Genomic DNA, 24,062 nt, shown 5'->3' with positions numbered 1-24,062 from the left:
GCAGATGAAATGAGTATTTATGTAGAAAATCCAAAAGGCTCTTCAGATACACTATTAAAATAAAGTGAAGTTTGCAAGACAGCTGGACATAACCTCAATAAACAAAATTCATTTGTATGTTGATATACTAGCAACAGAATATCAGAGAACAAATTATAAAAATAATACCAATTACAAACCAAACATCAAAAACATTACTTAACAAAAGTGCATCAGACACAACATACTATAAAACATTACTGAGAAAAATTAGATATAATAAATATTAAGCTCATGAATGAGATAGCTCAGTATTAAAAAGATATAAATCCTTCCCAGAAATCTACAGACTTAATTCAGTCTCAGTCAAAACCTTAGCAAAAAAAAAAAAATTTTGAAAATTGATAATTCTAAAATATATATGGAAATGCTAGAAGAAAAAAAAATAGCTAAGACAAACCTAAAAAAAGAGAACAAATTTGGAGAAATTATATTACCACATACTGAAATTTATTATAAAGCAATAACTATTAAGAAACCGGTATTTTGAACAAAGAGACACTGTGGAACAGAATAGTGTCCAGAAACAAATGCATAGGTATATGGTCACTTGATTTATGATAAAAGTGACAAACAGCAACAAAGTAAGGATTGTTCAGTTGTTAAGTAGTGTCCAACACTTTGTGATCCCAGGGCCTGCAGCACGCCAGGCTTCCCTGTCCTTGACTATCTCTTGGAGTTTGCTCAAGTTCATGTCCAGGAAGGATAGTCTTTTCAGTAAATAGCGCTAGGTCAACTGTATGTCCATAGGCAAAAAAATGAATCAACTCCCACTCACAACATACCTAAAAATCAATTCTGAATGAGATGAAAGCTAAATATGGAAAATAAACCAAAAAAGCCTCCAGAAAATAAGACAGGAAAACATCTTCATGACTTCAAGGTTGGAAAAGTTCCCCAGTCAATCTGGCAGTCTTGTGGATACTCAAGAAGTGAATGAGGATGTATCTTACTTGGCACTGTAGATTATTGTAACTATGGATCAAGAATTTTTCACTCTGTTGCAAAGAATGATTAAGAATATTTGGCATGCCAAACCTAAAAACCTTAGATGCATAATATTGTGCTCTGAGCCTGGCTCTATTACAGAACGAGCAAGGTATCAAAAGAAAAGTGCTGTAGAAAAAGATAAGCTCTTGGGTATCTCCCAGCAACTCCTCACATACACTTTGCTGATTCCCCAATTATACAAAGATGCATTTGGAAGGAGACTTCTCAAGGTTATATGCTAAGGTTACTGGTATACGATTTGGGATGGGATAAGAAGAATGGCTGGAGTTTTCCAACTGGTTCTACGTGTGGGAACTCAAAGAGGACTAGCCTTCATGAAGTCTGCACAGGCCATGGACCCTCTCTGTAGTGCTGGAGACAAAAAGGTTTGCCCCCATTTTCTTGTACAACATGGGGAACAAACAACCATGGCTTTTAGACTAAGACGATCCACTGTGGTTCAGAAAGGTGCCTGCTACACACCATATTGATCGGGCTTTACCCAGCCTTTCTTGACCATCCCTCAAATGAACACTTGGTATGTCTGGGCCAGCTTCCAGCACACGGGAGAGGGGTGGAGTAAGGGTGGAGATGAGCTCTGTCCTGGCAACACTTCCCTAATTCCATCCCCCTCAGCTAAGAGTTCTTGCCAGGGACTCATGTCCAGGTGGAACAATCCCTCAACAATCGTGGTTTTTGCCCCCTTGAGTCTGAGATCCACCTGTGCTCTTAGCAGCTGTGTGATCTTAGGCAAGCTACTCACTCTCAGCCTTGTCATCTATAAACTGAAGCTAATAGTAACTCTATCTCATAGAGCTGCTGTGAGAATTAAACAAGATTATGCATAAAGGAGCTAAATACAGTGCTTAATGACATGATGAATAAATGATGATGATGATTTGTATTGGCTCATTAGCAATTTTTCTTACAACTTGCACACAAGCAACCAGGCAAATCTCTCACTGACTCCCCACCCTGACCCAGAGCTCCTCCCACCACAATGAGTTCTAGATTCCATAAACATGTGCTAATATTCAGCCACACTTGGGGCTCTCATTCCTAAGGCTTGCTTCCCTATGACACCAGGCTGTTTACTGCTTAACACCACCCCTGTAAGAATGCCCAGCTAACCTCCATTCTCTTATAATTGACCAAACAAACCCAAATAAAGGGAAAAAAATCACAAACATCTTTTAAATAAGAAGTTTTTAAAGGAAGAGAGAGTAGAAGAGGCAGGAAGACAACCAGAAAGCAAGCCAGTGCGCCCCATGGCCATTCTCTCTCCTAGGACCCTCAGCTCCTGGGGTGAGGCTTTATTTTCTTGTTTGTCTGATTTCAGGTCTAAGCTCAGGGGCACCGCCAGCTTTGTTTCCATGTGGCCCTGATGCACCTTTTGTGCTTGGCAGATGTTAAATAAGAACTGGCATTATACACAGAAATGGCAGCAGATAAGACAGGAGGGGGCCCTGCTGGGTAAAGCACTCATTCATTCAAGTGCTAAGGAAAAAGCTGGGGAGGAAAACATCCTCTCTCCATTTCTTCTTCCCAAGCTTAATGTCATTTGCAGACCCTGGGGTCTCCTCGGAGGCTAAAGCTGCTAGTGCCTCAGGCTGTGGTTGAAGTGTTGAAACCCAGTTGGGGACACCCCTGCCTGAGCCCTACAGGTTCAGAAACCTCGGTCCCTCATTCCTGAGTTTTACAGCAAGAACACACCACTGGGACTCAGGAATGTAGAAGAGGTCTTCAGAAACAAGCAAGTGGTCAACTGCAGCAGAGATGCCCCAAGGAAGAGAAGACCCCAGGCGTGGGAATAGATAGAGGGGAGGGAGGTACCAGGGGAAGCAAAGGGATCCTGCCCAGAAATGGCAGGACTGGGGGCCTCTCTGGGCCCCGGGTCTCCAGCGGACATGCCTGGTGACAACCTCCAGATCCAGGTCTCATCCAGTCCCAAGGGTCCTCGTGTTCATCCAGCACTTTACATTCTCACTTGGTTGCCATTCAGTCCAGACCCCCTCTCCCCTTGCAACAGCCTTTCAGTCACTCGCGGCTTCCCTCCAACCACATACCTCTGCCTAAAACATTTATCCAAATTCAGGTTTCACAATGGGTCTTCTCTGCTGAAACATCTTCTATAACTTCCCTTGTTGGCAGGATAAAAACCCAACCTTCCAAGCCTAATAATCAACAGTGGTTTGGTCAATGTTATGGACCTCTTGAATATTTCCTGTTGATTCCTTCAGCTGATCCCTAAATATTTTCCAGCCTTTCTGCTTTGTTTTTCTTACACCATTACCTTCACCTGGACATCTTGGCTGCTCCTTGTGCTCGTCTTCTCAAATCATACAACCTGTGCCGGTTGTTTTCTATTTGCCTTCAAGGCCCGTCCAGTCAAAGCTACAGTTTTTCCAGTAGTCATGTACAGATGTGAGAGTTGGACCATAAAGAAAGCTGAGTGCAGAAGAATTGATGCTTTCGAACTGTGGTGTTGGAGAACACTCTTGAGAGTCCCTTGGATGGCAAGGAGATCAAGCCAGTCAATCCTAAAGGAAATCAAGCCTGACTATTCACTGGAAGGACTGATGCTGAAGCTCCAATACTTTGGCCACTTGATGTGAAGAGCTGACTCATTGGAAAAGACCCCGATGTTGGAAAAGACTGAAGGCAGGAGGAGAAGAGGATGACAGAGGACAAGATGGTTGGATGGCATCACCGACTCGAAGGACATGAGCATGAGCAAGCTCCAGGAGATAGTGAATGACAGGGAAGCCTGGCGTGCTGCAGTCTATGGGGTGGCAGAGAGTTGGACACAACTTAGTGACTGAACAACCACCAGCACCCCCGTGTATCCCCTGCCCTTCTCTGTGCCCTGAAAGCTGGCCTCTTTGCACTTCATTACCCGGCTCCCTAGCCGTCTCACTTCTCCCAGGAGGCACCAGCAGGAGGAGAGAGCTGTGGTCTATTTTTCTCAATTCCCTTGCACTTTGTTGTGGCAATTCTGGTTGGACCAGGTCCCTCCGTGATGGTAGCCCCTTTGCCTGCTCCCAGCTCTCACTGGACTCCAATCACCCCCCATCCCCACCTTGCTCCTCTAGACCTCGCAGTGGAAATGACCTTTCACAGAAGCTGTCCCCAGGGTCTAAATATCACCCACTGGCTCTGACCACATCTCTTAAATACTGCATTAAATCTCTTCCAACTCCAGCTGAAGGTACCTTCTGTTTTCTATCAGTATCCTGCCTGAAACACCATCTTTCCAGGCTCATTCTCAACCCCACCCCTCCAAGAAACCTTCTTTTCCACTGCAGTTAGGAGTGATGGCTCATCTCTCATCACTCCCCAACGTCCTTACTTAATTCCAACACTCTTAAGAAGCTGCATGGTTTTCAAAGTATTTGACATAAATGAACTCATCTTTTCCTCACAACAACCCTGAAAGATAGACAAGGTATTATTACCATTAATAATCTCATTCGCATTTTGCAGAGAGCTGAATCTTCTAGAGAATAAGAGCCATGGCTGAGAACACACAGCTATTAGGTTGTCTTACTGCAAGAGGCTTGTACCACAGGACACACTGGGAACCCAGGGGTACAGACCAATGGGGAAGGGAAGGAAGACACATCTAGGGACAAAACATTCCAGAAAATAAAACCCAATGAAAGTGTTTCCACTAAGTTTAAGGCACAGTCCTCAAGGAGTACATAACCTCTATTTGGAAATATGCACATGTGTGCAAGCACATAACGTAAAACAGATTAGGGTCAAGCAGGAAGGGGCCTTAGGCCAAGGACACTTTGTAACATCTTTCTGAAGGTCCTGCCTCACCTCCCACTCCCCGTGCCTCGAGCTTGAATCAAAGCCCCAGACACAGAGGTGTTCAGACACAGATTCACTCACTGGTTCAGCCTCTATAATGGGCCAGGCCAGCAGGGTGCCATATCCTGGACACACCACAGTGAGCAGGACAGACAGGGCCCTATTCTCAGGGAACTTACACTCAGGAGGAAGAACGCATGCTCAGTCATCTGATTCTGTGCGACTCAGTGGACTATAACCCGCCAGGTTCCTCTGTCCATAGGATTCTTCAGGCAAGAATATTGGAGTGGGTAGCCATTTCCTTCTCCAGGGGATCTTCCCCACCCAGAGATCAAACTCAAGTCTCCTGCATTATAGGCAAATTTCTTACCACTGAACCACCAGGGAAGCCCTTAAACTGAGATCTAAAAGACAAGCAGGGGTTGACCAGAAAGGGTAGGGGCTCCAAGGGAAGAAATTCCATTATGTGCAGAATGGCACGCCCAAAGGTCCTGCGGTTGGTGCACCTGGGGGCTGTGTGATTCTGACAAAGGCCAGCATGGCCCCAGTACAAAAGGTAAGGGCCACCAAGGCTTGCAGGGGCCACATGCCTCACAGATCACATCAAAGGTTTTTGTCTTATTTCCAAAGCAACAGGAACTAAATAAAAGGTTTGGAAAGGAAAGTGCTATGGGACATACACATTGTTTAAAAATCATTCTGGGACTTTGCTGGCAGTCCAGTGGTTAAGACTCCATGCTCCCAATGTAGAGGGCATGGGTTCAATCCCTGCTCAGGGAACTAGGATCCTGCATGTCATATGATGTGGCCAATACACACACACACACACACACACACACAACACCATTCAGCTGTGGAGCAGAGAACAGACTGAAGAAACACAAGAGAAAAACCTGGGGAGACCGTCAGGAGCGGACAGCAGCAGCAGGGAAAGAAGACAGCCGCGGGACAAGAGGAGCTGTCGTGGAGATGGAGGACTGGGATGCGTTTGGAGGGTAGCAACCATCTGACTTGGGTTTGATGGGAGACAGAAGGTGAAGAAATGGGAGGAAATGAGGGAGACAGGAAACTTTTGCACGTGCCACTAAACAGGTGGTGGGGCTTTGGTACTTGGATGGGGAGACTGGGACAAGAGGAGGGTGGGGGAACCACGTCTTCAGTTTAAGCCTTGTTAATCTAAGCCATTTCAGCATGGTGCTGGCAATAGGTAATTAGATATATATGCCTGGAGCGCAAAAGAGAGTTCTGAGCTAGAAATATAAATTCCAGTCATCAAGAATCATCCAGGGACTTTCAATGATATCCCCTAGGGAAAGAGTGTGTGAGAAGAAATGAGGGCCCAAAGGAAAAGAAGCAACCAGAAAGATGGAAAGAAACAGGATGGTGTGATGGCCTTAAAGTCATACGGAAGGAGCATCCTACAAACTGGGATATACTCGTCCATATCTGCACACCAAAGGCAATATGATTGGGCTGTAAATGCTCAAATGACCTCACATTTATATCTAGTACCGCAGGAGGAAAGTCTACACTAAAATCCCCATGTACATAAATACCTCTTAGGTAAACCTGCAACCTCCCTCTCTACTCGAAGTTTCCCAAGACCACCATCTCTTCTCCCACCCATGACAGAGACCAGGACAATGAGCCCCAGGCACTGTCTTCCAGGATCGGGCACTAACGGGTGCTGCTCCCAGGGGCCCTGAGAGGTGACAGAAATAGCTGCCTAGATAATAAGATCTGTGCCTGCTCCTGAACGGCTAAGAACACTGGGTGTTGATTAAATTTTCATATCTCCATGACAGATTTTCTTTCCCCTGTCTCTTTTTCCCCCCTTGTGTTTCTTTTTTGGTGGTTGTTCCTCTTTCTAAAATGTAAAGAAAACACAATAAAAGGGGTTCTTCACCTGCACGTGTTTTGCTTGTGGTTTGAGCGCTGCCTGAGGCATCACCTTAGCTTCCAGGGCAAGTTGTCAGCATCTGGGAAACACGGTGCAGCCTCCCCCGTCTCAGCCCCGTCTGTCTTCTGCCTCATTCCCCACTCCCTCCCTGACCTCTTCCTTCCAACTGCCTCTTCAGCAGCCTCTTCTCCACCCTCCTGTCCACGTTATGCCTCCTTCTTCCTGTTTGTTCTAATTTCTGTTCACCCCCCCCAACTGCCTCCTAAGTTAAACCCACAAACACGATGCGTGCACGCACACACTCAAATAAGGTCCTTTCCCTCCGTTTCCTCCCTCGCTCGCTTCATCTCTAGCCGGCTCTCCTTAGCTCCATCCTCAGACAAGGGCTGGATGAGAGAAGGCTCTCTCGGCTCTCTAAGAGAAGACAGATAATTGTCTGTTCCTTCCTCCACGCTCAGAATGACAAACAGGGCCATTCTCATCTCTCCCACGCCAGGAGGGGTTCAGGATCACCATCCTCCCCTTGTTCAACAAATTAGACTTAGATAAAGAGAAAGGATTCACTCTGACTCTGTTAAGAAACTCTGCGCTAGGTGAAGGGAGGCGGGCAGGGGCAAGTCCCACCCCAGAGTGGCCCTGGGAGGTCTCCTCGCCTCCCTCCAGCCGGGATGACAGACCAGACCCAGCTGGAGGTTAAAGCAGGGCAAGGTGTGTAGTAAGCACAGTTCTGCCTCGTCCCACAGGAATCATGACAGGCGACCCAATTTCATCTCCAGCGACTTGGGAGCAGCCTCACCTGTGTCAGGAGCAAGTGGCATCAAGAGCCTAACTATCTGAGTGTGAGGCCAGGGCTGTGCAGAGAGAAGCCACTGGTCTGATGTAGCTACTGCCTCCGGGGCCATGCCCAGCGGTCCATCCCTTCTCCGTTCCCAGTCTCAGCCCAAGGAAAGGGTAGCCAACCGACCTCGGCTCCTCTTCCCAACAATGCCATGGTTGCTCACTCAGCTAGAGAAGTTACTCAAGCCTGCCTGGAAGATGGGTGGGAAGTTCTTATGTCATGTTGAAGGCAGTGGGGTTTTAGGGTCCTGATTACTCCGCCCCAAAAGGAAGACTGACCAAGGTGGGGTGGGGTTCCCAAAGACCCACACTCTGGTGGGGCGGATGGGACCTCGGTCTGAGACAGGGTCAAGGTGGAACTCTGCACCTGCTCAGGGCTCAGAAGGCAATGAGACTTGAAGGCTGGACATCATAGGGTCCCACTCATGGAAGTCACAAGGACCTTCCTTTCAAACCAGGATGAGTCCAGCAAACACAAGAGGCACAGCCATTCTCTTAAAATCAGTGCTTCCAGAATAAAAATAGCTGGCTAGATCTGTCACCCACAGGGCAGGGCAAAGTTGGGGGAAGGGGGGTGGACAGCAATCCCCAAACTTCGTATCCACCAAGTGTTGCTGGTCTTCTATTGTCACTCTCTGCCTGAAGTGCCCTTGGACCCGACCCTCTGGCCCTGGGCACCTGATGATGGAGCCAGCACATATCCATCACCAGGGATGGAGGCCAGGCAGACAGAGGCAAAAGCAGGAGAGGACAGGAAGCTAACTTCTCGAATCACCAGGGAATTCTTGCTGGGCAATCAAGAATTCCTTAGTACAGAGGATCAAAGGTGAAAAATACTTAATAGCATCTGACCAGCCTTCAAGGGTCCCAAACTCTCCAGAACTTTCATCAAAAGGACAGCCCTACTTTAACATTCTCTCTTATGAAAATTCAAAAACAAAAATGTGTCATAAGCAAAGTCTCCAGCTAGGCACAGTGGTGAAATTTAAAAAAAAAAAAAAATCTGTTCTCTCTTGGAAATAGTAATTACAGTGTTCACACATGCATGCCTCACAAAAACGTCAGTTTTCACACATAGCTACTCCCCACAACAATATCACAAATCAAAACATAACATGTAAGCATATTAAACAATCTCTCTATTCTCCTAAACAGCCCACTAGCCACACTTATTTTGAGACAACTGTAATGAAATGGTTAAGGGCAGAGACTCTGGGAACAGATGGCCTTGATCTTCTCAACTGCAAAATGGGGGTGTTAATAGTCCTATCTGAAAGGCTTGTTGAGGATATCAAATGTATTTCTATCTATAAAGTACACCGAACAGTGCCTGACAAACAATCTATACTATATACATGTTGGCTGTGATGCCTCACGCTGGCCTTTCACAACACTAAACACTCCTAAAGATATAAGCAAGAGGTCTCCCAGTACTTAAGGCCAGTAGGTTTTCCTTCCCAGTTTTAAGGGTCACTGACCGTCACTTCATTCACAGAGTCAAACTCTGCTCAGTGGTGCTGGACGCTTGCTGTGGCTCCCGGATGAAGATGTCATGAGGACCCCCTTGGGAATTCTGATCTCTCTACCCACCCCCCACCCCCACTGCCGTCTCCCAGCCAGGGATCCCACAGTTATCTTCATGGATAAAAATAGATCTTGTGAGCCATCAAAAGAGGGACTTGCTTTTGTGAATATGCCCTCAATAAGCCCTTTGGTGGATTTATCTAACCTCAAACACAGGATGGTGAGTGCTAATAATACCGAGGATACCTGGGCGAATGGCTCTCTCCCGTGGCAGCCAGTTGGCTTTTGCAATGGGAGTGCTCTTTCCCGGCCACAGACTAGGTCTCTCATGGCAGCCAACCCTCTCAGAACAGCACTCCACCTGTCAGCAGAGGTTCTGGTGAAATGGTCAAAGGGGAAACAGTAACTGTAACAGATGCAGAGCGCTGACCACACCCCCTTCCATAATGGACTCCTGTCATTTATTCATTCAGCAATCTGAGCAGCAACTATTCAAAGCAGTGAGTAACACAAAATTCCTGCCTCCTGAGGCTTATTGTAATGGGTAAGTTAGTCTTCAGACAAATAAATGGGAAAAATACATGCTGTGGTAAAAGATGAAGTTCTCTGGATAGAAAGAAAGCAGGAAGAGTAGGTAGAGACTACCGGGAAGGGAAAATTCAACCTTAAATAGGATGGTCATGAAAAGACTCACTGAGTAAAGATCCGAGGAGGGACCTCTGGGGAAGGCACCTCAGCAACACAGCACAACGGCCAGGCTCCAAGGCAGGTGTGTGCTCGACGCGTCTGCAGCAAGAAGACTGCTATGGCTGGAGGAGATGAGGGAGGGGGAGAAGGGGGAAGAGTGGAAGAGGAGAGGAGCAGATTGTATAGGGTCCTGTGACTCCCTTGCAAGAGCTCTGGCTTCCACTCAGCCAGAGAGGAGGAGCCCCTGGAGGGCTCCTCGCAGGAGAGACATGCCCTGATTTACCTGCGCTAGGGCAGTGATGCACTCAGGGAGACACTGCAGTAACTTCCACATGAGATGTGGGAGCTTGGGCCAGGGTGTGGTCAGGACTGGAGATCAGAATCTGGATAAACAGGGACTGTAGAACCAACAGGGATTATCGCTGAAGTAAGTATGGGGTGTTAGGAAAAATGAAACAGAAGAATGCTTAAGAGATTTAGTAGCTGCTGTAACTAATAATCAATGATGTAACGGGTATGAATAATGATGTACAGGTGAATAAAGTAATGAGTGTAAACAAACTGAGACCAACTGGGAAAGAGCAGATGCCTGAGGGCAGCAAAGAAACTGTCAGGGAAGCCCTGTGTTGGAAAAGGGAGCCTTCCAGCACCTGGCCTGTGTCTAACACACAGTGAAGTGACACACAGTAGGCCCTCAATAAAAGTCTGCTGGATGAAAAGGCGTTCAGCTACAGAAACAAAAACCCAGCTCTACAAGCAACATCATCTTGATGGAAAACATACTTTTTACAGGAAAAGAGGAGCAGACAAAAGGAAAAAGAACCAAACCAGGACAGACTTGAAGAGCTTTCTCTACACCTGGAACTGTTATCTGTCCTATACCAGCTCACTGGCTGGTCCTGGTAACTCCTGTTTGCCTTCCCTACAGTAAAGAAGTCCCTGCCATAATCAATAAACTGGCCCCAGAGCATGCTATTATCCTGGTAACTTCCTAGGAGAAGTAATAATATTAAATTTCGGCTAAATTCCAAAAGAAATCGCTCCAAGAGAAAACCCTGACGTTCTTAAGGTCTCAGTAATAGGCCCACTGCTGGGCTAATACACGTTGAGCTACAGTTCCTCAGAGCTCAGTCCTTAATTCTCTTCTCTAGCTATACCTTCTCCCTGTGGGGCATTGGCCAATCAATCCCATAACTCTAAAACCATTAATAAGTCAATGCTTCTCAAGTGAGTATCTCCTGTTCTGCCCCTCTCCTCTCTGCTCCAGGCTTATGCATCTAACCACTCACTCATCGTGACATCAGTAACTTGGATACCAAAGATGCATCAAACAGACATCTCCAATTTAACATACCCCCAGCTGAACTCTTGACACTGGGTCAATCAACCCACCCCTTCTCTAAGCCTCCCTGTCTCAGGAAACTGTATCACTGTTAATTCACTAATTCATAGCTGAGGAGTCATCACTGGTCCCTGCCTTTCTCTCTCACCTTACATTCAACCCATCAGCAAGGACTGCCAGCTCTTACCTTCAAAATCCATCCCAATCTGATAAGCACCAGCTTGACCATCCAACACTTCACCATCATTCTAACACCTCCACCTCTGCCCACCACAGCCAGTTCTCCACACAGCAGCCAGAGTGATCTTTCAACAAATATCAAATTGTCTCACTCATCGGCTGAAAATACTTCAAAGACCCCTCCCATCAAGTGTGAAATAAAACCCACTGGGGCCCAGTGGGATCCAGTCCCAGTGACTCTCTGATCCCTTCTTCCTCCATGCCCTCCTGAAATGCTCCAGCCTCCCTGCTGTCCCTTGAACCCACTGAACAATCCCTTTGCCAAGCAAGCCACTACAAGGTTTCTCTGCAAAGCCTTTCTTGATGCCCTCAAACAGAACATGACCACTGTCTATACACCCCCACAACACTCAGCTGACAAGACTGGAAGGAATGATAACACTTCATCAGAGCAACCACTGAACACAGGTCTGTCTTTGCTCCTCAAAAGCAGGCACACTATCTTCTACCATCCTGGCAATAAGGAGGCTGTCTAAAGCCTGTTGTGTAAATTAAGGTGAACTGAACGGTCCAATCACCCACCACCTCCTCTGCCAACCTGCTCTAACTGATGGTGGCAGGGAACAGTGGAGAGTGGGCTTTTCCAGTGATGTAACACTAGGTTCCAATCCAGGCTTTCTACCTGAATAGCTGGACAGCTCTGGGCAGGTCACTTAACCTCTCTGTGTCTCAGCTGCCTCATTTGTAAAACAAAGAACGATCAGTCAACTTCAAGGCTACTGTAAGAATTACAGGCAATGTAGGTAAAGGGCCTGGCACACAGTAGGTATATGATAAATGGTAGCTAGTATATATTTTTTTAATATTTATTCATTTATTTATATTTGGCTGCAGTGGATCTTAGTTGTGGCACATGAGATCAGTATTTGCAAGGTTAGTAGTTGCAGTGCCTGGGCTTAGTTACCCTGTGGCAGGCATGGGGATCTTACCTCCCTGACCAGGGATCGAACCCATGCCCCCTACTTTTAGATGGCAGATTCTTAACCACTGGACCATCAGCGAAGTCCTGGTAGCTAGTCATTTTATCCACATGTTTGTTTTTCATCTCTCTTTTCAGCACTACTGAGTGTCCAGTGGTAGTTTAAGTCTCTAAGTTGTGTCCCATTCTTGCGACCCCACGGACTGTAGCCCACCAGGCTCCTCTGCCATGGGATTCTCCAGGCAAGAATACTGGAGTTGGTAGCCATTGCCTTCTCCAGGAGATCTTTCCAATCCAGGAATCAAACCCGGGTCTCCTGCACTGCAGGCAGATTCTTTACCAACTGAACTACAAGGGAAATTCACCAGAGGCTGATGGATGAGTATCCAGAGATTCCAACAAAGTGTGTTTTGTCCTTCAAGAGTAAAAGTAAGGAATGAGGAAGATGTCAAGACATACGGATGGGAGGAGAGGTTTCACTCCAGGTGGTGTCAGGGGATGTGGCACAGACTGTGGCCACGGGAAACAAGATGACTGACAACAGCAAGATAACCCCCTTCTGTCAAGCCAACCTCTGCTCATCACTGAGCTGACCAAGACCACAAAAGCCACAGAGGATCAAGTCCCCACAGAGGTCACAGCTCCCAAGTGCCGGGTGGGTCTCATAAAAGAGATTTGTTGTTACAGCAGAAAAGGATATGCAAGCTCTTCCAAATTAGAACAGGAATTTAATTAAACCAGGAGAGGAATGAGAGATAGGGAGATGATTAAGGCCCCAGGATATCTCCTTCCTTAGAGGCGAGGGGAAGAGGCAGGGCAGGGCTGGAATTCGCCCCCACTCACAATCTGCCCCTTTCCTCCTTACCCCTCACCCACCTCCTCCACACCCCCTCCTTCTGAGTCCTGGGCAGCCTTCTTCCTCCATCTCGGAACCCCTGGGCCCCCACCCCAAACCTAGCTCTGTGCAACGCTTTCCTTCAAGACATATGTGCTGCTGACTCATTCTCCCAGCTTGTAACAAAGCTGAAAACTTTTAATTCCCCAGTTATTATCTTTTCTCGCTCTTTCTACTTCATTTCGTTTCATGTTATGAATTATGTACAGTACTTCTGGTACTCAAGAAAAGACCCTTTATCAAATCTCCGCAAAAGAGAATTCATGAGTGATTTTGATCGACCAAGAGTCTCTGGAAATGACACAGAACTCCCCGGGCCTGCAGGGTGTTGGGAGCTTGACAGGCACACAGACAGGCACGTGCTGGCGGGAGGGACACTGCTCTGTGGAGATGAGACCCCCTGAGACCTCATTTAGATTCAGTGGCTATAATATGTTCTAAGGACATGTTCTCCCTTATGCATCTCCCTTCTATGAGGCTGCTTAAGATCAGGGCACATAGGGAAGAGATGTGATTAGGTCAGGTAGGTGAAGAGGTGGGGTGCTATCTTTCCAGGTGGGGTAAGATCACAGCAGACTTCGTGCAAAGTGCAGGGCATGTCTTACATTTTTTATCCATAAATGGTAACTCAAGATTTTTATGTCCCCAGGAGGCTGCTTCCCAAATGCCTGAGACAGAGAAAGCGTTTCAAAGTCCTCCGGCAAAAGGGCACCCCGCGGACAAGACACAGCACACCCATGCCTCACCCATCTGAAAAGCGGAGAAAGCCACGTCTGGTTCCTCTCGGCCCCTTTCTTTGAATCTCCTCTGCCCAGCCTTCCATCACTCTTCCTCCTCACCGCCCACTTCCCCACTTGCTGAAGACATCCAAGATCCAGCTTAAATAACCTACTTTGCAGTTTATTTAGCTCTAAATGGAAGTCGTAAGACAAATGCAATAAATAACTTGGGTACAAAAGAGAGGCACGCACCCTCCCTTCTCGATCGGTCACACACATGCACACAGACCAAATACGGGAGATTACTCTCCGCGGTAACCTTTCCCAGGCTGAGCGGGCCGACAGTAACAGCTGCTTCTAGGAGCACGGAATGACAGGCAAGGTTCATGCTCCCAGGGAGACTGAGGCTGGAGGGCGGACCAAGACTGCCGGCCCACCGAGACCGCGGGGTCAGGAGTCCCAACACTGGAGCCCCGATGCCCAGTCTGGTGATTCAGCTAGCCATGGGGGCCTCTCTGCTCTTCCCAACCCGCTCTGGTGGCATGCTCCCTGAGGGGTTGTGTCATGCCACTCCGAGGCCACCTGCTAAGGAAGGGGGACTTGTCACAGAAGAGAGGAGAGTGGGAGACCTCGGGAAGTGGGGGGGGAGGTGGAGAGAGGAGCAAGTCCCCAATTGGAAGCCCTGTGAGAAAGGCAGACTGTGACAGCCAGCCTGGCTGACGACCCCAGCCCCACCTGGGTTTGGAGGACACGTGCTGCCCAGAACTTGAATGTGATCACCACTGGCAGTGAGGGAGGCGTGATCACCTGGATGCGCAAGTCCCTGCTGCCCTTTGAGTCCTGCCTTTCCTTCCAAACCAGGAAGGGCGGTCTGTCTGATTTCAGTGGCACAGCTGTGAGGAGCAGCGCTTCCCCGGCCCCCCTTAGGCAGGTGGCAGCACACCTCAGCCATTCAGATCAAAGTGGGATCCCTCAGGAAAGGACTCACACTCCCACACTCCCTTTCTTTCCTGCTTTATCTAGACATCTGCTCTTTTCATACAAATGACTCAGGGAACGGTGGCTCTGTTTTACATCATCAAGAAAACAGTCAGAAAAGGTCATGGTACCATGACGCTTTGTGCACAAAAGAGAAAGATTCTAACAATATTTTGAATATATATTCTGCCTTACTTCCAAGGGATCCCATTGACCATATCTGTCAAAACACATTTAAAAATGATATGTGAAAAATCTGCATTGTGAAGCTCAATAATAGAAATCTTCTAAACATCACTGTTCATAACCTTGAAGTATTTTAACAATACCTTAAATTTATAAAGCATATCTCAGTGCACAAAGCCCTTTCACACATACATTCTGATTTAATTCTTACAACTATAAAATGAACTGAGTGTTCCAATTTAACAGAACAGGAAAAGGCGTCTCACTGAGGTCATGTGACTTGCCTAAGATCATGATGCGGGGGAGGGGGAGAGTTGACAGAAAATAAAGCCACACTTGAACCCAGATCTTCTGAGTACAATCCAGTGTTGAACATTGGATACCTATTCCTTATGGCATTTGCTGTGTCGATCTAATTGGGTTTCTAAAGCATTCATTCTTTGATGACAAGTCACAAAAGCAACTACTAATTCCTATTAAGGTTAATGTAAAAAGCTCATTGTCACCAGAACGGAAAAAGAAAACTCACATGCCAAGCTGCTAATAGCAATATTGTACATTCACAAGTAAATTATTTATGTCAATGTAATTATATTAATAGATTAATCTATTATATAGATAAAATCTATATTACCATAGTTTTTTGTCAGCTTTTACAGATCAGAGAATTTTCACAAAGCAAGTAGAAAAGAATACGGGCTTGCTATGGGGTTGTTAAATTTTTCTTCTGTCAAGAAAAGACATTAACTTTGAAAATTCACTTTTAAGTTGAACAAATTTAGTTTCAAAAAAAACTATATTGCTATTATTTTCTCATTATGCCACAGTGGTAAAAAACTTTATCAAGGGCTCAGTCCCAGCCCATGTAGGATCACCGCTGGATATAAAAGTCAGGCCTGCCCTCACACGAAGCGCAGAAGGTCCCAAAGTAACTGTGTTTGAATTCAAGGGCAGCTTTAACATCAGCATTTTGCCAGTTATCCAGAGGTAATTCAAGTTATTAAGAACTGGAATGAACTTAAGATGTGTTCAGAAGCCATTTTAGCATCAAATATATGTATGTTTTTCAACATGGACATAATATAAACACTGTACTTTGAAACAAAAAGCAAAGGTCGTGAGAGCTCCCAATACACAGAGCTAATGAAAGCTAAGGAACAAGAAACTTGGTGGGAAAATTTGCCTTACATGCCCCTGACAGCAACCAGATACTCTCTTTGAATGAGCGAAAAAAAAAAAAGAAAAAGCTCACTTAGCAAAATCAAGTTTATATGTATACAAGTCTTATAAGCAAAAAGGCATTTAAAAGAAGCAAAGAATGAGGGTCTTTTTCAAAGCACTTCCTATGTTTCATCTCATATAATTGCTATAAGACTCAAGGTTAGGGACAGCTGGTGGTAGGTATTAGCCGCATATTACTAATAAAAAGACTAACACATTTGTTTATTCATCTAGCTGACGTTACAAAGAGACATGAGTGTTCTGACTTCAATCACAGGGCTCATGGCAGGAAGGGGTCCAGTGGCTGTCCCCCTATCCTCAGTGTAAGGATCAAACAAGCTGATGTTCACAAAAGTGAAAAACAGACTTTGTAACAAGTGGATTCAACAGCAGAAAATGATCCCAGAAATGGTGCGTGCTTGCGTGTGTGTGTGTGTGTATGTGTGTACAGGGAGTCTTCAATTTGGGGGCTGTTACTGGTCACATTTCATCACAGAAAACAGGGCATACTTTCTGTTCGTTCTGTTCCCAAATCCTAACCATCTCTCAGATTGCCATCTCTTAGGTCTGGGTTTCTTTAAGGGCATTTCAGAGCCAGGTTCCAAGCCAGGAAGGCCAACTGTGTCACAGAAATTAACTACTAATTACACACCAACCCTGAGTAAACATTCCAATAAATTAGTACAGTCCCCCTGCTTCTCACTCGTTGGTTTGTGTGTGTATTGCTACCTGTCACCGGAGAAGGGAACAGGGCGCTGAGCTGGAGCCCAGCAGTGACAGCGGACTGCCCAGCATTAGTGGCGTCCCTCCCGACAGCAGCTCCCTCATCTGAACACAGACCTCATGCTGCATATGCTGACAGCCCGGTGGTCTGGAAGCCCATGTGCCCTGGGTGAGATCACAGAGCTTCCCTGTGAAATGAGCCTGTCGATGGGTATTTACTGAATTTCACGTCTGTGAAATTTCACGAACTGTGGTTGTTGCCAGAAGACAGAATGGGCCTTTCAAAAGGGAAAAGGGGCAGAGGCACCTAAAAGACAACTTCTGATGCGGGCGTCTTCAAAAAGCACCAAATGAATGCTACTGACATTCAGGTCAAGGGTGAGGGCTTAGAAAAAAGACCTCTCATCTTTTGAGTTTTCAGGGATAGTCAGAGAAGGTTCTGTGGGGGAGGTGGCCAACATTTTGGAGGAAAAACTAATTTCAAAGAATGTGAACGTATTATTGGCAGAGAGGCACATGACAGATATTAAGTGGCTAGACTAAAAGACGGGAAGGGACCAGTCAGTGAGAAGCAGATCTGTAGAGCGGGTGGACAGTGGAAGAAGACACTCTGCTTGTCTTCCCCATATGAGTGGTCTGTCCAAGATGTTCTAAATAATTATTTAACACCGCTAGTGCTTCTTATGTGCTAGGCACATGCCAAGGGTTTTACCCAAGTTACCTCCTTTAATTCTTCCTACAATTCTACTATGGGGGTAACATAATTACCCTCACATTACAGAAAAGTTGCCCAGGTCCCACAGGTAGTAAAGGTGGGACCGGATTCATAACCACTGTTACACCACGTCTATTAACAGACATTCCGTCAAACAAGATCTACATCAGAACATCAATGCAGAAATCACAGAGAGGACCACTTTGGCATAAATATATTTTTGCAACTTAATACATATGTATTTATAATATAAAACATATATGTAATGCTGAATCATTCACTCAAAACATGAGGTGGTTTTGGGGAAGACGAGTCCTGAAGCTCGGGTGAGGATGAGTGCTGCAGTCTCGAATCAGCTTTGGTATCCAGTTTATTTCCATATTTTGTTTTAGTTTCACAGGACTGAGAAAATCCTGAATCATACATAAAAGGAATAGCGTGCTCACTTATATCCCTTTCTGTAAGCAAACAAGCTCAGACTTGAATTTTTTAAAAAGACTAACACAGAACTACAAGCCTTCTAATCAACAGTGCATTTACACGAAGTTCAAACAAACACAGAGATGGCAAAGACAGCTTTCCTCCAGGGTCTGTACAAATAAGCCAGGTGTCCACAGGTAGTCTCCAAGAATGAACATTTGGTCTCAAGCACACTGATTATGCTTTTTTTAGCTTTGTGTGTGTGTGATTTTATACTTCCTTAATTTGAAGATATACCTTTCTTCACAGACAAGGGTTTACAACTCTAAATATATGAACATGTAACATATAGAATGTAGTAGGGGTTCCCCCCCCTTTAAAAACTATTATTAAGTTTTTAGTAGATCTTCTAATCAATAGTATATATCTTGGATTCAAGGAAGCATGACTGTTAAAAGATATATTTTAACTGAAAACAAAATGAAAGACAATATATGGAATGGGAAAAAATATCTGTAAATGATGCAATTGACAAGGGGTTAGTTGTTAAAGCACACAGCTTATACAGCTCAATATAAAAAAAAAAAACTTAATCAAAAAATGGACAGAAGATCTAGATAGACATTTCTCCAAAGACATATGGATGGTCAACAGGCACGTGAAAAGATGCTCAACATCACTAATTATTAGATAAATGCCGATCAAAACTACAATGATTTGACCACCTCACACTGGTCAGAATGGCTATCATCAAAAGTTTACAAATAACAAATGCTGGAGAAGGTGCAGAGAAAAAGGAACCCTCCTACACTGTTGGTGGGAATGCAAATTGGTGAAGCCAATATGGAGAACAGTATGGAGGCTTCTTAAACAACTAAAAATAGAATTACCATATGATCTAGCAATTCCACTTCCAGAAAAAAACAAAAACTCTAATTCAAAAAGATACACGCACCTCAATATTCACAGCAGCACTATTTACAATAGCCAAGACACGGAAGCAAACTAAGTATACTTCATCTGATGAATGGATAAAGACAATGCGGTGTAACACACACACACACACACACACATACATACATAATGGAATATGACTCGGCCATAACAAAGGATGAAATAGTGCCATTTGCAGCAACATGGATGAACCTAGTTCAGTTCAGTTGCTCAGTCGTGTATGACTCTGCGACCCCATGGACTGCAGCGCACCAGGCCTCCCTGTCCATCACCAACTCCTGGGGTTTACTCAAACTCATGTCCATTGAGTCGCTGATGCCATCCAACCATTTCATCCTCTGTCATCCCCCCTCTACTCCTGCCTTCAATCTTTCCCAGCATCAGGGTCTTTTCAAATGAGTCAGTTCTTCGCATCAGGTGGCCAAAGTATTGGAGTTTCAGCTTCAGCATCAGTTCTTCCAATGAATATTCAGGACTGATTTCCTTTAGGATGGACTGGTTGGATCTCCTTGCAGTCTAAGGGACTCTCAAGAGTCTTCTCCAACACCACAGTTCAAAAGCATCAATTCTTCAGCACTCAGCCTTCTTTATGGTCCAACTCTCACATCTATACATGACTACTGGAAAAACCATAATTTGACTAGATGGACCTTTGTTGGCAAAGTAATGTCTCTGCTTTTTAATATGCTGTCTAGGTTGGTCATAACTTTTCTTCCAAGGAGCAAGCATCTTTTAATTTCATGGCTGCAAATTGCCAACATCTGCTGGATCATCAAAAAAGCAAGAGAGTTCCAGAAAAATATCTACTTATGCTTTATTGACTATGCCAAAGCCTTTGACTGTGCGGATCACAACAAACTGTGGAAAATTCTGAAAGAGATGGGAATACCAGACCACCTGACCTGCCTCTTGAGAAATCTATATGCAGGTCAGGAAGCAACAGTTAGAACTGGACACAGAAGAGACTGGTTCCAAATAGGGAAAGGAGTATGTCAAGGCTGTATACTGTCACCCTGCTTATTTAACTTATATGTAGACTATATCATGAGAAACACTGGGCTGGATGAAGTACAAGCTGGAATCAAGATTGCCAGGAGATAAATCAATAACCTCAGATATGTAGATGACACCACCCTTATGGCAGAAAGTGAATAAGAATGAAAGAGACTCTTGATGAAAGTGAAAGAGGAGAGTGAAAAATTCGGCTTAAAACTCAACATTCAGAAAACTAAGATCATGGCATCTGGTCCCATCACTTCATGGCAAATAGATGGGGAAACAGTGCAAATAGTGACAGACTTTTTTGGGAATGAACCTAGAGATTACCACGGGAGAAGGCAATGGCACCCCACTCCAGTACTCTTGCCTGGAAAATCCCATGGACGGAGGAGCCTGGAATGCTACAGTCCATGGGGTCGCTGAGGGTCAGACACAACTGAGCGACTTCACTTTCACTTTTCACTTTCATGCATTGGAGAAGGAAATGGCAACCCACTCCAGTGGTCTTGTCTGGAGAACACCAGGGACGGGGGAGCCTGATGGGCTGCTGTCTATGGGGTTGCACAGAGTCGGACACAACTGAGGTGACTTAGCAGCAGCAGCAGAGATTACCACATTAAGAGATTATCATACTAAGTAAAGTCAGACTGAGAAAAAGACAAATATTATATATCACATCACCTATATGTGGAATATAAATAATTGATAAAAATGAACTTACATGCAAAACAGACTCACAGAAAACAAACTTACAGTTACCAAAGGGGAAAGCAGGGGAGAGATAAATTAGAAATCTGGGAATAAGAGATACACACTACTATATAAAAAACAAACAACAAGGATCTACTGGATAGCACAGGAAGCTATATCTAACCTATAATTAAAAAGGATATATATGTATAACTGAATCAGTTTGCTGTATACCTGAGATACTGTAAATCAACTATACTTCAACTATTAAAAAAAAAATTTTAAGGTATTTTAAAAACAAAATGAGACAATTCTGTGAAGCCACCAGAGTCCACCTACACATCTCAGCTAACAAGTTCCTGATTCTGGCCAAGGGCAGAGGCCTAGGGAGGGGAGAGGGAGGAGGAGACCAGCACACATGGGAGGAGGGCAGCCAGCAAAGTGCCCTCACATGCATGTGCACTCAGCTGCTAAGTGATGCCTGAGTCTCTGTGATGGACTGTAGCCCATCAGGGCTCCTCTGCTCATGGGATTTTCCAGGCAAGAATACTGGAGTGGGTTGCCATTTCCTTCTGCAGGGGATCTTCCCTACTCAGTGACTGAGCCTGAGTCGTCTGCTTGGCAGGTGGATTCTCTACCACTGAGCCACCAGGGAAACTCTAAAGTGTCCTCAGGAGAAAGGAAGTGCCAGTGGTGCTTGTCCTCTTTCCTGAGAGCCCACTGTGTGTTAGTTCGTTTGTATTAGACAAATATTGATTAAAGTAGGACCTCATGGAAATGCACGTAGTGGGCGAGACAGGCTGAAGGCTTCTCTTCAGTAAGCCCCCGCTATGCAGACCACCTCACACCCTCCCCAGGCCGAGTTATCACTGTCACACGGAACTGTCATTCTCAAACTTCACTGCAGCCTCAGAATCACAAGGGAGCATGTGAAAAATACATATTCCTTCCTCCTGCCTCTGCAGCTGCCGAGTCGTTAGATCCAGGCAGAGCCCAGGAATCTGTAATTATATTAATTGCCCCTCAGCCGATTCTAAGATGGACCACACTCTGAGGGGCACTGAAAGAAAGTCCTCAATAAATACTTTTCTAGAGAATGATAAATTGAGGGAAAAATGAAGACAGGCCATTTTGGCTTGCCTAGTGCCAGAGGCTGGCCCTGTGCCACCCCTGTCTAGCTGGGATTCCATTAAGGATTTGGCCTCCAAGGGGGATCCAGTGGAAAGTACCTGAAACAGCCACTGAGTCACCAAGGCACCACCCCAGTTAATTTGTGCCCCTTAGTCCTCAGGCATGGGGTCGCCTCAGAACAGAGAGATCATAGCCTAAGGCTGCATGACACACCAGGCACCTGAGGCCTCTGGCCAGGGATCAGAAATTAAACTGTGTATTAGAGTGGGCTAAAAGAAAGGCCAAGAGCCCTGAGCCAGCCTAATGGGGCCGCGGAGACAAAAGATCTGGAGACTGGCCTGGTGAGTGGTGTGAAATCCAGGCGCCCGATCAGGAGGCAAACTTAGCATATTTGGAATCAATCTCAAACAGAAGGACATCTCTGGTTTGACAAATTATTAAGAAATAAAAATGGATAGGAAACAGTGGGAATAATTTCAGGATGGAAGCAGCTATGGATGGAAATATGTGCAAGGGAGAAAGAAAAATCACGGGGTTTTTTTGGTTCCCTCCCCCCACAGAGGGAGCCAAGGACTGGAAATAGTGGACCCTGGACTCTGGCCCAGCGGGCAGGACGCAGGCGGAAGGCATTGCAGGGTTTAGAGAGAGGACAAGTGATTCAAACGAGAGCAGGCTGCCAAAGGCAGCAGCAGAAGCTACAAACATAAATGTGTTTTTTTAAAAAAGAGACACTCCGAGGAGGAAAACAAGATGACGGAGTACAATGCAAGTGAGGAAGGGGGCCGGGCCTGGTAGGTTTCAGTCCCCAAAAGTTCCCCAAGTCCACGCTCTGAACTGGGCTGAAGCGGGGCCAGGCGCCCAGGAGCGAAGTCTGGGAGGGCCCATGAGGTGAACCACGCCTTCTGGTCACAGCTTCCTCTGCACGTGTGTGTGCACACACACCCTTCCCTCCCGCCCTCACTCTCCCTCTATTGGGGGCAGTTCAAGCACCAAATTAGAAATCAGAACATTTGGCTTTAAAACTCACTTCCTACTTCCTCCATGCAATGAGGCAGGCTTCTCAACTCATTCCACACACTGAATTTATCCAGCAGATTCCAGAGTAACATTTGAAAAAGGGCCTATAATACATTTACTCCCTTTTCACTGTCTCTCCCCCACCTCCTTCCTTTCTTTGTTGTTGTTCACTCAGTCGTGTCGGATTCTTTGAGACCCCATGGACTGCAGCACGCTCGCCAGGCTTCTCTGTCCTCCACTATCTCCTGGAGCTTGCAAAAACTCGTGTCCACCGAGTGGGTAACACCATCCAACCATCTCATCCTCTGTCACCCCCTTCTCTTTCCTTCCTACCCAGGTCAAATTTCACTGCTCTGCTAAGGTCAGTCTCCTAATGCTCATTTCATTAGGCTCACCTGGCAAAACCACAGCTCTGTCCTACTTCCAGCTCCGTACCTACTTCCTGCCTGAACCTCAGGGGCCAAATGTGACCAGAGGAAAACACAGCACATTCACTGGTCTCACCTTTACCCCAGCAACACAAACCCCAAGTGGGTCCCGAATGCAGCCCAGCAGTTACATCCCAACTCCACTCATTTCTTCATTCTCTGGAAAACTATTTCCACCTTCCATCAAACTTCCAGCATTTCCCTTCTCCCACCCTCTGCTAAATGACCTGGCTTCCAATTTCACTGAGAAAATAGAAACAATAGGAGAATTTCCACGAGCTCCTGCCACCCTACCCACATCCCAGCCTCTGCAGCCTCCCTCCTAGGACTATCGATGAACCCTAAAGTTGGGCGCCAAGCCACCTGGGCTCTGCCAGGCTAGGAGCCCACCCCCTCTCACCTACTTTAGAAGACTGCTCCAACTGTCCTCTCTCTCCACCAGCAATGATTTTCATCTTGAAAGATTCATTCTCATAAGAAAGCAAATGGTATTTCATCTACCTTTCCTGTTTTCTCTGCTCCTCTTTCAACAAAACTCACCACAACGAGTATGGCCATATCTCCAACCTTCTCTTAAACCTTCCCCAATCAGGCTTTTGCCCCTCCCACTGCCCTCTCCTACCCTCTGATGATTAATTCTTAGTATTTACTTAACCCATCCCTAGGCATCATTGGACTCAGCTGATCACTGC

General features: G+C 45.8%; 1 protein-coding gene and 1 long non-coding RNA gene across 2 annotated transcripts in view; both read right to left on the bottom strand.

Moving 5' to 3' along the window:
• Positions 1-24,062, bottom strand: part of CACNA1E (calcium voltage-gated channel subunit alpha1 E) — a 329,827-nt gene that overhangs the window by 194,008 nt on the left and 111,757 nt on the right. The gene's annotated exons all lie outside the window — the stretch shown is intronic.
• LOC129653314 (uncharacterized) lies at positions 489-23,995 on the bottom strand. Its single transcript, XR_008715058.1, has 2 exons — positions 23,771-23,995; positions 489-675 (listed from the first exon to the last, which is right to left on the bottom strand). It is a non-coding gene; the product is annotated as an uncharacterized LOC129653314 (long non-coding RNA).

This window comes from Bubalus kerabau, chromosome 5, assembly GCF_029407905.1.
Source record: "Bubalus kerabau isolate K-KA32 ecotype Philippines breed swamp buffalo chromosome 5, PCC_UOA_SB_1v2, whole genome shotgun sequence".
Taxonomy (NCBI): Eukaryota; Metazoa; Chordata; class Mammalia; order Artiodactyla; family Bovidae; genus Bubalus; species Bubalus kerabau.
Note: the sequence above shows the minus strand (reverse complement) of the source record. Positions and strands in the feature narration are given on the sequence as shown.